This window comes from Coregonus lavaretus, assembly GCF_964263955.1.
Source record: "Coregonus lavaretus genome assembly, chromosome: 10".
In the NCBI taxonomy this organism is placed as follows: domain Eukaryota; kingdom Metazoa; phylum Chordata; class Actinopteri; order Salmoniformes; family Salmonidae; genus Coregonus; species Coregonus lavaretus.
Window position 1 is genome coordinate 55,681,157 of NC_139997.1, and position 9,542 is coordinate 55,690,698.

Here is a 9,542-nt window from a genome sequence, read left to right on the forward strand (position 1 = left end):
TACATTTTTTTATATATATTTTTGATACCTAAAGGGGTCCTAAAATTCTAAATCAAATAGCTAAATGATCCTTGGTATGCTGTTATGTTGAACTCATAACTGTCTGTGTTCTCTTTCTGTCGTCTGGTGGTCAAAATGAGTGTGAAAACAATCTGGACAACCTCTCCCCCTCTCTCTCTCTGCCTCTCTCCAATGTTTTGGGCAATTTTCCCCAATGCACCTCGTATATTCATAAATGGCAAAACAGAAAAAAAAAAAATTAATCATAAGGAATAAAGGTTTTGAAGTGTCTGTGCTATGTCTCTGGTACCGGGTGTAAATCCACTCCACTTACTGTAGTTCAATAACCAAAATAGATTTTCTCAAACTCAAGGTGTCATGTTATAGCTGGCACCCCATTCTTTCCGCAGACATCTTTGAATCTTAATTTGGAGCAGATATTTAAAGTACCACAAGAGCGGAAATTCACTTTATTTTGCTGAAGACGATGACCAGAGCTTACCCATGATGTTGCACAACGATGGAAGTCAATAAGTCATTGTTTTAGTCAAAGTATTAAATATTTGAGCTTGAAGTGGGAAATCCGAAGTAGGGACTAAATAATTTTTTTGTGTCAATGCCCTGTGTTTCCCCTATGAGATGACGTGCTAATACTTTTCAGACTGCGTTTCTTTAAAGGGCTGGGTTTTATTTTAAATGTATATAAAAAACAGAAATACCTTATTTACATAAGTATTCAGACCCTTTGCTATGAGACTCGAAAATGAGCTCAGGTGCATCCTGCTTCCATTGATCATCCTTGAGATGGTTCTACAACTTGATTGGAGTCCACCTGTGGTACATTCAATTGATGGACATGATTTGGAAAGGCACACACCAGTCTATATAAGGTCCCACAGTTGACAGTGTATGTCAGAGCAAAAACCAAGGCATGAGGTCGAAGGAATTGTCCATAGAGCTTCGAGACAGGATTGTGTCGAGGCACAGATCTGGGGAAGGGTACCAAAACATATCTGCAGCATTGAAGATCCCCAAGAACACAGTGGCCTCCATCATTCTTAAATGGAAGAAGTTTGTAACCACCAAGACTCTTCCTAGAGCTGGCCGCCCGGCCAATCTGAGCAATCGGAGGAGAAGGGCCTTGGTCAGGGTGTTGACCAAGAACCCGATGGTCTGACAGAGCTCCAGAGTTCCTCTGTGGATATGGGAGAACCTTCCAGAAGGACAACCATCTCTGCGGCACTCCACCAATCAGGCCTTTATGGTAAAGTGGCCAGACGGAAGCCACTCCTCAGTAAAAGGCACATGACAGCCCGCTTGGAGTTTGGCAAAAGGCACCTTCTCTGGTATGATGTAACCAAGGTTGAACTCTTTGGCCTGAATGCCAAGTGTCACGTCTGGAGCAAACATGGCATCATCCCTACAGTGAAGCATGGTGGTGGCAGCATCATGCTATGGGGATGTTTTTCATCGGCAGGAACTGAGAGACTAGTCAGGATCGAGGGAAAGATGAACAGAGAAAAGTACAGAGAGATCCTTAATGAAAACCTGCTCCAGAGCGCTCAGGACCTCAGACTGGGGCGAAGATTCACCTTCCAACAGAACAATGACCCTAAGCACACAGCCAAAACAACGCTGGAGTGGCTTCAGGACAAGTCTCTGAATGTCCTTGAGTGGCCTAGCCAGAGCCTGGGCTTGAACACGATCAAACATCTCTGGAGAGACCTGAAAATAGCTGTGCAGCAACACTCCCCATCCAACCTGACATAGTTTGAGACGATATGCAGAGAAGAATGGGAGAAACTCCCCATATACAGGTGTGCCAAGCTTGTAGCGTCATACCCAAGAAGACTCTGTAATCGCTGTAATCGCTGTAAAGGCTGTAATCGCTGCCAAAGGTGATTCAACAAAGCACTGAGTAAAAGGTCTGAATACTTAAGTAAATGTAATATTTCAATTTATTATTTTTAATACATTTGCAAAAATGACAAAAAAAAACTGTTTTTGCTTTGTCATTATGGGGTATTGTGTGTTGATTGATGAGGGGAAAAAACAATTTAAACAATTTTAGAATAAGGCTCTAACCTAACAATATGTGGAAAAAGTCCAGGGGTCTGAATACTTTCCGAAGGCACTGTAATATATATATACACTACCGTTCAAAAGTTTGGGGTCACTTAGAAATGTCCTAGTTTTCGAAAGAAAATCATATTTTTTGTCCATTAAAATAACATCAAATTGATCAGAAATACAGTGTAGACATTGTTAATTTTGTAAATGGCTATTGTAGCTAGAAACGGCTGATTTTTAATGGAATATCTACATAGGCGTACAGAGGCCCATTATCAGCAACCATCAGTCCTGTGTTCCAATGGCACATTGTGTTTGCTAATCCAAGTTCATAATTTTAAACGGCTAAATGGTCATTAGAAAACCCTTTTGCAATTATGTTAGCACAGCTGAAAACTGTTGTGCTGATTAAAAAAGCAATTAAACTGGCCTTATTCAGACTAGTTGAGTATTTGGAGCATCAGCAATTGTGGGTTCGATTACAGGCTCAAAATGGCCAGAAACAAATAACTTTCTTCTGAAACTCGTCAGTCTATTCTTGTTCAGAGAAATGAAGGCTATTCCATGCGAGAAATTGCCAAGAAACTGAAGATCTCGTACAACGCTGTGTACTACTCCCTTCACAGAACAGTGCAAACTGTCTCTAACCAGAATAGAAAGAGGAATGGGAGGCCCCGGTGCACGACTGAGCAAGAGGACAAATACATTAGAGTGTCTAGTTTGAGAAACAGACGCCTCACAGGTCCTCAGCTTCATTAAATAGTACCCACAAAATACCAGTCTCAACGTCAACAGTGAAGAGGCGACTCCGGGAAGCTGACCTTCTAGGCAGAGTTGCAAAGAAAAAGCCATATCTCAGACTGGCCTATAAAAATAAAAGATTAAGATGGGCAGTCTGAGATATGTTTTTTTCTTTGCAACTCTGCCTAGAAGGTCAGCATCTGATTAATTTGATGTTATTTTAATGGATCAAAATTTACTTTCGAGAACAAGGACATTTCTAAGTGACCCCAAACTTTTGAACGGCAGTATATATATATACAGTGGGGAGAACAAGTATTTGATACACTGCCGATTTTGCAGGTTTTCCTACTTACAAAGCATGTAGAGGTCTGTAATTTTTATCATAGGTACACTTCAACTGTGAGAGACGGAATCTAAAACAAAAATCCAGAAAATCACATTGTATGATTTTTAAGTAATTAATTTGCTTTTTATTGCATTACATAAGTATTTGATACATCAGAAAAGCAGAACTTAATATTTGGTACAGAAACCTTTGTTTGCAATTACAGAGATCATATGTTTCCTGTAGGTCTTGACCAGGTTTGCACACACTGCAGCAGGGATTTTGGCCCACTCCTCCATACAGACCTTCTCCAGATCCTTCAGGTTTCGGGGCTGTCGCTGGGCAATACGGACTTTCAGCTCCCTCCAAAGATGTTCTATTGGGTTCAGGTCTGGAGACTGGCTAGGCCACTCCAGGACCTTGAGATGCTTCTTACGGAGCCACTCCTTAGTTGCCCTGGCTGTGTGTTTTGGGTCGTTGTCATGCTGGAAGACCCAGCCACGACCCATCTTCAATGCTCTTACTGAGGGAAGGAGGTTGTTGGCCAAGATCTCGCGATACATGGCCCCTTCCATCCTCCCCTCAATACGGTGCAGTCGTCCTGTCCCCATTGCAGAAAAGCATCCCCAAAGAATGATTTTTCCACCTCCATGCTTCACGGTTGGGATGGTGTTCTTGGGGTTGTATTCATCCTTCTTCTTCCTCCAAACACGGCGAGTGAAGTTTAGACCAAAAAGCTCTATTTTTGTCTCATCAGACCACATGACCTTCTCCCATTCCTCCTCTGGATCATCCAGATGGTAATTGGCAAACTTCAGATGGGCCTGGACATGCGCTGGCTTGAGCAGGGCGACCTTGCATGCGCTGCAGGATTTTAATCCATGACGGCGTAATGTGTTACTAATGGTTTTCTTTGAGACTGTGGTCCCAGCTCTCTTCAGGTCATTGACCAGGTCCTGCCGTGTAGTTCTGGGCTGATCCCTCACCTTCCTCATGATCATTGATGCCCCACGAGGTGAGATCTTGCATGGAGCCCCAGACCGAGGGTGATTGACCGTCATCTTGAACTTCTTCCATTTTCTAATAATTGCGCCAACAGTTGTTGCCTTCTCACCAAGCTGCTTGCCTATTGTCCTGTAGCCCATCCCAGCCTTGTGCAGGTCTAAAATTTTAACGCTGATGTCCTTACACAGCGCTCTGGTCTTGGCCATTGTGGAGAGGTTGGAGTCTGTTTGATTGAGTGTGTGGACAGGTGTCTTTTATACAGGTAACGAGTTCAAACAGGTGCAGTTAATACAGGTAATGAGTGGAGAACAGGAGGGCTTCTTAAAGAAAAACTAACAGGTCTGTGAGAGCCGGAATTCTTACTGGTTGTTAGGTGATCAAATACTTATGTCATGCAATAAAATGCAAATTAATTACTTAAAAATCATACAATGTGATTTTCTGGATTTTTGTTTTAGATTCCGTCTCTCACAGTTGAAGTGTACCTATGATAAAAATGACAGACCTTTACATGCTTTGTAAGTAGGAAAACCTGCAAAATCGGCAATGTATCAAATACTTGTTCTTCCCACTGTATATACAGTACCAGTCAAAAGTTTGGACACACCTACTCATTCAAGGGTTTTTCTTTATTTTTGCTATTTTCTACATTGTATAATAATAGTGAAGACATCAACACTATGAAATAACACATATGGAATCATGTAGTAACAAAAAAAGTGTTAAACAAATCTAAATATATTTTGGCTGAAATAGCCGAATCCAGTAATTTGAAGGGGTTTCCACATATTTTGCTATGTATAGTGTACTTCAAACCTGCCAGAAACGTCATTTATGAGCGGTTCGTTTTTGGAAGCTACGAACAGGAAGAGGGGGAGTCAGTGCACAACTATGTAACCCATTTGAGAGGAAGATCCGCTACTTGAGAGGAATCATGTAGTAACAAAAAAGTGTTAAATAAATCAAAATATATTTTAGATTTTAGATTCTTCAAAGTAGCCACCCTTTGCCTTGATGACAGCTTTGCACACTCTTGGCATTCTCTCAACCAGCTTCACCTGGAATGCTTTTCCAACAGTCTTGAAGGAGTTCCCACATATGCTGAGCACTTGTTGGCTGCTTTTCCTTCACTCTGCGGTCCGACTCATCCCAAACCATCTCAATTGGGTTGAGGTCAGGTGATTGTGGAGGCCAGGTCATCTGATGCAGCACTCCATCACTCTCCTTCTTGGTCAAATAGCCCTTAAACAGCCTGGAGGTGTGTTGGGTCATTGTCCTGTTGAAAAACAAATTATAGTCCCACGAAGCGCAAACCTGATGGGATGGTGTATCGCTACAGAATGCTGTGGTAGCAATGCTGGTTAAGTGTGCCTTGAATTCTAAATATATCACAGACAGTGTCACCAACAAAGCACCCCCACACCATCACACCTCCTCCTCCATGCTTCACAGTGGGAACAACACATGCAGAGATCATCAATTCACCTACTCTGCGTCTAACAAAGACATGGCGGTTGGAACCAAAAATCTCAAATTTGGACTCATCAGACCAAACGACAGATTTCCACCGGTCTAATGACCATTGCGTGTGTTTCTTGGCCCAAGCAAGTCTCTTCTTCTTATTGGTGTGCTTTAGTAGTGGTTTCTTTGCAGCAATTCGACCATGAAGGCCTGATTCACGCAGTCTCCTCTGAACAGCTGATGTTGAGATGCGTCTGTTACTTGAACTCTGTGAAGCAGTTATTTGGGCAGCAATTTCTGAAGCTGGTAACTTTAATGAACGTATCCCCTGCAGCAGAGGTAACTCTGGGTCTTCCATTCCTGTGGCGGTCCTCGTGAGAGTTAGTTTCATTATAGCGCTTGATGGTTTTTGCGACTGCACTTGAAGAAACTTCTTGACATTTTCCGGATTGACTGACCTTCATGTCTTAAAGTAATGATGGACTGTTGTTTGTCTTTGCTTATTTGAGCTGTTCTTGCCATAATATGGACTTGGTCTTTCACCAAATAGGGCTATCTTCTGTATACCACCCCTACCTTGTCACAACACAACTGATTGGCTCAAACGCATTAAGAAGGAAAGAAATTACACAAATAAACTTTTAAGAAGGCACACCTGTTAATTGAAATCAAATTAAATCAAATATTATTTGACACATACACGTGTTTAGCAGATGTTATTGCGGGTGTAGCGAAATGCTTCTGCTTCTAGCTCCGACAGTGCAGTAATATCTTACAAGTAATATCTAACAATTTCACAACATATACCCAATACACACAAATCTAAGTAAGGAATGGAATTAAGAATATATACATACATGGACGAGCAATGACAGAGCGGCATGGACTAAGATACAGTAGAATATTATAGAGTCCAGTATATACATATGAGATGAGTACTGCAAGATATGTAAACATTATTAAAGTGACTAGTGTTCCATTTCTGAAAGTGGCCTGCGATTTCTGTAGGCAGCAGCAGCCTCTAATGTGCTAGTGATGGCTATTTAACAGTCTGATGGCCTTGAGATAGAAGCTGTTTTTCAGTCTCTCGGTCCCAGCTTTGATGCACCTGTACTGACCTCGCCTTCTGGATTATAGCGGGGTGAACAGCCAGTTGCTCTGGTGGTTGATGTCCTTGATTATCTTTTTGGCCTTCCTGTGACATCGGGTGCTGTAGGTGTCCTGGAGGGCGGATAGTTTGCCCCCGGTAATGCGTTTGGTAGACCGCACCACGCTCTGGAAAGCCCTGCGGTTGCTGACGGTGCAGTTGCCGTACCAGGCGGTGATACAGCCCGACAGGATGCTCTCAATTTTGCATCTGTAAAAGTTTGTGAGGGTTTTAGATGCTAGCCAAATATCTTCAGCCTCCTGAGGTTGAAGAGGCTCTGTTGCGCCTTCTTCAACACACTGTCTGCGTGGGTGGACCATTTCAGTTTGTCAGTGATATGTATACCAAGGAACATGAAGCTTTCCACCTTCTCCACTGCGGTCCCGTCGATGTGGATAGGGGGGTGCACCTTCTGCTGTTTCCTGAAGTCCACGATATCCTTTGTTTTGTTGACGTTGAGTGAGAGTTTATGAACAACATCTCCTATACACTTCCTGATAAACTCAGTCACCGTTTCAGTGTGTTCGCCTAAATTGGTTTTCGCAAGCTACCCGGAACATATCCCAGTCCGCGTGATCAAAACAATCTTGAAGCGTGGATTCCGATTGGTCAGACCAGCGTTGAATAGTCCTTAGTACGGGTACTTCCTGTTTGAGTTTCTGCCTATAGGAAGGGAGGAGCAAAATGGAGTTTTGGTCAGATTTTGCCGAAAGGAGGGCGGGGGAGGGCCTTATAACCATCCCGGAAGTTCGAATAGCAATGGTCGAGAATTTTAGCAGCCCGAGTACAACAGTCGATATGTTGATAGAACTTCGGCAGCCTAGTCCTCAAATTTGCTTTGTTAAAATCCCCAGCTGCAATAAATGCAGCCTCAGGATATGTGTTTTCCAGTTTGCATAAAGTCCAGTGAAGTTCTTTGAGGGCTGTCGTGGTATCGGCTTGAGGAGGGATATACACGGCCGTGACTATAACCGAAGAAAATTATCTTGGGAGATAATACGGTTGAAATTTGATTGTGAGTTATTCTAGGTCGGGTGAACAAAAGGACTTGAGTTCCTGTATGTTACTACAATTACACAATGAGTCGTTAATCATGAAACACACACCTCTGCCCTTCTGCTTCCTGTAGAGATATTTATTCCTGTCTGCGCGATGAACTGAGAACCCATCTGGTTGGACCTATTTCAACAGAATATCCCTAGAGAGCCATGTTTCTGTGAAACAAAGTATGTTACAGGCCCTGATGTCTCTCTGGAAAGAAATCCTTGCCCTGAGTTTTTTTCGACTCTGTTATCCAAATACTGAACATTAGCGCGTAATATACTTGAAAGCGGTGGGTGGTGTGCGCGGCTCCCAAGTCGAACCAGCAGGCCGCTCCGAGTGCCTCTCCTCCGCCGGCGATGTTTTGGGTCAGCCGCTGGAATCATTTCAATTGCCCTGGGGAGAGCAAACAAAGGATCTGCTTCGGGAAAGTCGTATTCCTGGTCATAATGCTGGTAGTTCTGGGGTCCAATAGTTTTTCCCGGCTGTATGTAATGATATAAAACACCTTCTGAGCTAATAATGTAAAAAATAATACATTAAAAAAACAAAATAGCGCAAAGTTTCCTACGAGCTAGTTACGAGGCCGCCATCTTCGTCAGCGTCAGGTATAAATGCATTCAGGTGACTACCTCATGAAGCTGGTTGATAGAATGTTTAGAGTGTGCAAAGCGGTCATCAAGGCAAAGGCTGGCTACATTTACGTCATTTAGCAGACGCTCTTATCCAGAGCGACTTACAGTTAGTGAGTGCATACATTATTTTAATTTTTTCATACTGGCCCCACGTGGGAATCGAACCCACAACCCTGACGTTGCAAACGCCATGCTCTACCAACTGAGCTACATCCCTGCCAGCCATTCCCTCCCCTACCCTGGACCAATTGTGCGCCGCCCCATGGGTCTCCCGGTCACTGCCGCCTACGACAGAGCCTGGATTCAAACCAGGATCTCTAGTGGCACAGCTAGCACTGCGATGCAGTGCCTTAGACCACTGCGCCACTCGGGAGGTTACTTTGAAGAATATAAAATATAAAATAAATGTTTATTTGTTTAACACTTTTTTTGGTTACTACATGATTCCATATGTGTTATTTCATAGTTTTGATGTCTTCACTATTATTCTGCAATGTAAAAAATAGTCAAAATAAAGAAAAACCCTTGAATGAGTAGGTGTGTCCAAACTTTTGACTGGTAGTGTATATATCAAATGTCACATGCGCCAAATACAACAGGTGTAGACTTTACTGTGAAATGCTTAATTACAAGCCCTTAACCAACAATGCAGTTTTAAGAAAATAGAGTTAAGAATGTATCTACTAAATAAAAAAAATGTAAGTAACACAAAATAACAATAATGAGGCTATATACAGGGGGTACCGGTACCGAGTCAATGTGCAGGGGTACAGGTTAGTACTGTATATATATATACAGTGGGGAGAACAAGTATTTGATACACTGCCGATTTTGCAGGTTTTCATACTTACAAAGCATGTAGAGGTCTGTAATTTTTATCATAGGTACACTTCAACTGTGAGAGACGGAATCTAAAACAAAAATCCAGAAAATCACAGTGTATGATTTTTAAGTAATTAAAAAAACCTAACAACCAGTAAGAATTCCGGCTCTCACAGACCTGTTAGTTTTTCTTTAAGAAGCCCTCCTGTTCTCCACTCATTACCTGTATTAACTGCACCTGTTTGAACTCGTTACCTGTATAAAAGACACCTGTCCACACACTCAATCAAAC